We start from the raw sequence: 5,550 nt of genomic DNA, 5'->3' as shown, positions 1-5,550 counted from the left end.
TAAACGCGATTACAAAAGGGCAGAAGAGTTGTTCAGTAGAGCCGTTCTTTCTGATCCTAAAGATGGTGAGATCTTGTCATTGTATGCAAAATTTACGTGGGAAGTTCACCGCGACGAAACAACTGCAGCTTCTTACTTCGAGAACGCACTGAGAGTTGGTTCAGATAACAAGTAAATCACTTTATCCTATTAACTGGAAATGACAATGCCTTAACATTGCTCTCTAGTATAAGGCTCTGTTTGGGAGAATCCTTTGGGAACAGAAGCCCCATTTCCATGTGTTCCCAAAATATGGTTTTTGCTAAAACCTGTTGTTGAGAATGGAGTTGCCAAAAACATCCTGTTGTGAATGAGACACGTTCTTGTGATCGGGCCCGAACACATATAATATGATTGGCCCTTTTGAAAAGGTGGGGAGGTGTCAGGGGCGGAGCTACATATGTGCCAGGGTGGGCAACCCTGACCCGAAAATCCCCAATAAGAGAGGTTTGTGTGAGGGCAGATCAGGTGCAATGAGATTGAGTGTGCTGCTTTGTGAATGTTGTAAAAGTACAAATCCAAACATTATCTACGCAAGGGAGAGATGCACACTAAAGATACACTGACCTCCCGAGATCCATTGGTATTCATAGTAAAAGTGCAAGTCCACTTTGGGATGGAGATTTGCATCATCCATCATTCTCTGTGAATGTCTAGGTCCATGCAAATGAAGGGTAAAATGATCTAAGAAAAGTAGAAAAATCAGTGTTTTTGGATAGATGAAGAATTTTGGAAAAGTAGTAGGTATTTGTATAAATCTGTCCTCCGTCTCTGAGCACAGCCTGTTAGCTTTGGGGCCCAACAAAAGATGGAGGGCAGATCAGGTGCAACGGCACACTTTGTGATTGCACTTGATCAAATGAGGGTTGCACCCATTGATGGGACATCTAGTGATTGGGGCCGAATACATTATATGTGTTCAGCCTGAACACTGGATCTGCTCGCCTAGTGAATGATGTTGAAACGTAGTGCTGCCAACTCCATTCCCAATGTAGTGTTTTGGCAACACCATTGCTCCTAAACAGTTAGAGCATGAAAACACTAGAGAAACCACAATACATCTTCCAATTCAAGGCTCCCAAACAGAGCCTAAGTAATGCTCATCATAGGGCAAGGGCACATGGCACTATAGACATAACTACAGTCTCTGTTGAGTTTCGTTCGTCATTTCATGGTATGATTTGCATTTTTTATTTTTGAAAGAAAGATATGATTTACAAATTATTTCTTGAGAATTTTGAGATGGCAAATGAAAGATAAGTTTATGGCTTATGTCCAGCATAGACCTATGCCCTAGAGTCCCCAACAAATGGGCCTTGTGATGCACATAGAGATGACAATCACATACAAAATTTGTGCACTAAAATTACATAATTTTTTAATTGCCTTTTTTGCTTATTTTTTACAGCAAGGTGCTTGCAGCATATGCGTCCTTTATATGGAGCTCTGATGGAGAGAATGCATAATTAACAAGGATGGTCTTTTGTACAGCTTACCGGGTGATTGTGTACACCATAAATATGTAATTTAGCTTGCTGTCTGAATCTACGTTCATGTCGATTGCATTTAGATGTCCAGTATGTTGTAGACAATCCTGGATTCTAGAAGAAAAAAATATATCTTTCATTCCTCATTTGGGTGAGTATAGTTTTGAAATGCTTACTTTCTGCTTTCTAAACTGACAATTGAGTTGAAGGCTTAACCTCTTTAAACTACTAAAGATGATTTTCAGGGAAATTTCTAGCTCTTTTGTTGACGAGGAACCCTCACCGAGAACCAGGTCACTTAATGGGCTTGTGCCCTCTGTGAGGTAAACCCTGTGTGGGGTCACCGATAAACCTTTACAGAACCACAAGTTAAAGGTATACCCACACATCCTGTGGAAGTCGAACCTGGAATGAAGGGGTCAGCACCTTCTCTCCAAACCCGCTGTCACTTGGGCGACCGGAGCCTGGGGAGAAGGTGCTTAAAATGGCATTTTCCTTAGTTGGTCATTATATTTTTACACACACCCAGAGATAAGGAGAGAGAGAGGTGACAAACTCTTATAAAAAAGTTAATTCATAAAAAAGCAGAAAAATAACAGCGGTTTTCTACATATAAACACAGAAAGACGTACAAAACTTACAAGCAACTGTCGTTTAACTCTTGTTTCCTGCAGTCCCACGCAAGAAAACAAAAACACTATACATCACCATATATATATATATATATATATATATATATATATATATATATATATATATATATATATATATATATATATATATATATATATATATATATATATATCTGAACCGTAAAGTTGGTGCAAGGATCATCTCAGTGTCGCTCTGCGAGCACAAACGCCTTCAAACTAGGGAAGCCTGCAAAGAAGAAAAATAGTAAACGATTAGAAAAACGGTGAACAAATTCAGACTGTGCTTTATTTACACGTGTGCGTGTGACTAAAGATTGAGAGATGAGCTTATGTTTCCACATGCAGAATTTTGGCAGAAACAAACTGGAGCTGAACAGAACTACGAATCATTCAAAAAGAAAATCAATAAGTCTGGCAAATTAACAATATATATATATATATATATATATATATATATATATATATATATATATATATATATATATATATTAGTAATGATATGGTGCTCTCGAAGCACCTACTCCTTTTTAATAGGCATTCGATCTTTTGAGATCCAAAGGCTATGATGCATTTTCAAATTTCCATGAAAAAGGAAACTGAGCATTTAAGAAAGATCTACTTTCTTAAATGTTATATGGCTCAGCTGTCTCTCTCTCACATGCATACGTGGATCTCTCTCACATGACATGTACGATGGTATGTACACACATGCATCGATGTCCATCCACGTTGGACATAGATGCATGTGAGCATGTCATCATGCTCACACATGGATGCATAGATGATGACATGCTCACATATGTATTCATGTGTAACAACCATGTCCAATGTGAAGGACATGGATGCATGTGTAATCATGCTATCATCCATGTCTATGGACATATGCATGTGTGAGTGAGAGAAAGAGAGATCACCATTCATGTTTATCCAGTGAGAGAGATCCACGCATGAGAGAGAGATATGTAACATTTAAGAAACGCAATCTTTCTTATGTTCATCTTTAAAATATGCCCCATTAAATTTTCTTTTAATGAAAATTTGGAAGTCCCATGCATGCATATTTAAGGTGCATCATAGCCGTTAAATCACATTTAAGAAACTCAATCTTTTTTAAATGTTTATCCTTGAAATAGGCCTCATTAATTTATCTTTTAATGAAAATTTGAAAGTCCCATTTAAGTAAGCTGCATGCATATTTAAGGTGCACCAAAGCCGTTGGATCTTTCGCTGTTACAAGAGAGTAGGTGCTCCGGGAGCACTGCAGCACCTACTACAAATCATAGTTGTAGGTTGCATAATCTCGATTAGACCTTATAGCTGTACTTAACATAGTTTATTTGATATGAATCATGTTTTTTGGACATAAAAATATGATTTTTTAAGTAATAAAATTTTGGTACATTGTGAGTTGTTGATTTTTGAAGATCATAAAAAAACCTGCATGTATGTTATAATCACATGATCCAAAACTTGTTTTCTACAATGTTGGTTGTAGATCATATAAGGTCTGATCAATAAAAAGTGCTCAATTTTTTTTTTTAAATTTGAACCGTTTTTTAGGTGGGAGTAGGTGCTTTGGGAGCACCCTATCATTAATATATATAATGTGTGGGTGTGTAAAATTGGTAGGTCATGACCAGTTTTATGTTCTAACCATATTATAACCAGTTCTAACAGTTCAAAATGCATAGTTGTAGGTACTTGCTTAGTCTTTTTAGGGATGTATCCTGTATGGCTTACTTAGTGGAAGACATATGGAAGTGGTACTTTTCATGTTCAGATATGCTTTTATAGCAATAAAATATCAAAGGCTCATATTGTACGAAAACTTTATGATAAATAATTGAGTTTTTCGATGAATAAATTCGATTCAAAGCATTTTTTTAGTAAATAAACGATGATAGACACATCTACAAGTTCAATTGAAGCAAAAAACACTTGATACTATGTTTATTTAAAGTGGTTGGGAGATAGAACTGCATAAAACCAACACACATGTATATATATATATATAAGAGAGAGAGAGAGAGAGAGAGAGAGAGAGAGAGAGAGAGTCGTGGCTCACTTGCTGCAATCGACACTGAGGGAGAGTGGGACATAAAATGGGAAGCCACAGTCTACGGGGAGAGTCGACAAGGTGCTCTCTCTTAAGTGGTGGAATTGGGAGGCCTTCATCTTGACGCACTCGCAGAATTGCACCCTCTCTTCATGTGTGTGGACGATGCTCTGTAGTTTGTCCACGCTATCGCAGCAGGCCGGCATGGGCCTGTCCGCGATCCCACTCACATACGGGAGACAGTGCTCCAGCATCTTGTGCAACGAGTCGCAGTCTAGTGCACCATCCAGCTCATGGCTAGGACTCACAAGTGACTGTGCCACTAGGAGAGCAAGGGCAGACACAATCAACATCTTCATGTTCATATGTGTGTATGTGTGGTGTTTAGGGTTTAGGGCTTAGGGTTTACAGTTGTGAGTGCATGTAAGTTCACCAGAGGGTATATATAGAACATGTAGCACATTTGTGAACAAAATTAGGAACGTTACAAATGTTTGATTAAAAGGCCAAGAATCTTCCACGATAGGCTGTGGTTTTCTACTCTTCTTAAGGACCATAGTACCTTCTAGATGATCAGTAAAAGTAAATTTGTTGTACTAATCAGAGCTGTTATGCAGTAGGGAGCTTGCCACGCCATTGCAACTAATCCAAGACCTGCCATGCCACTTATTTCAGCAATGCACTTGCTTTCATCAACAAGCCTTGTTCCATCTACTAGTGTAATTAAACTTAGTCATTGAATTGGCCACAACCTTACCTGATATGTGCACAATATTTTAATTGAAGCATTATCTAGATGCAACTGAATTTAAGCATTTGTTTCCACATCTTTTGTCTCAATAAATAATTGGATAGAAGCAGACTTGATAAGTATGGGGTTGGGGTCAATGGGTCTTTGTTTTTGGCAGCTTTTATATGAGAATATGTAGTCTTATTGGGTTTGTACCAACTCATTAGGTCCACATTCATACTCTTGATGAATATGGAATCTGAGTTGTGGTGAGCAGGATCAGGGCTCAGAAACAAGCTGAGCTGCTCATGGTTCGGCTAATGTTCATCTGCTAAAGAGCTCTCTCAGACTCGTAAAATAGACTCAACAAGCTGAATATGAATAATAGGTACTCAGCTCGGCTCGACTCCTATATGCTTGTTAGATAAAAATATATTTTAGATATATTTTACATGTATTTTTTTACAATCCTATTTCTTTCAGCATTAAAACAACCTTTTTTCTATAAACAAGCCAGCTTGAATTTGGCTCATTTAACTAGGACTCATTATGAGCTCAAACTCGTCTTGGCTCGCAACAAGAATG

The 5,550-nt window shown here is 37.9% G+C and overlaps 1 pseudogene; it reads right to left on the bottom strand.

The window, feature by feature from the left end:
• Nucleotides 1-4,240: 4,240 nt before the first annotated feature.
• On the bottom strand, nt 4,241-4,594 carry LOC149834351 (non-specific lipid-transfer protein A pseudogene; annotated as a pseudogene).
• Between the last annotated feature and the right edge of the window lie 956 nt (nt 4,595-5,550).

The sequence above is a fragment of the Nuphar pumila genome, chromosome 6 (genome assembly GCF_984573655.1).
Source record: "Nuphar pumila chromosome 6, dmNupPumi1.hap1.1, whole genome shotgun sequence".
In the NCBI taxonomy this organism is placed as follows: Eukaryota; Viridiplantae; Streptophyta; class Magnoliopsida; order Nymphaeales; family Nymphaeaceae; genus Nuphar; species Nuphar pumila.
Note: the sequence above shows the minus strand (reverse complement) of the source record. Positions and strands in the feature narration are given on the sequence as shown.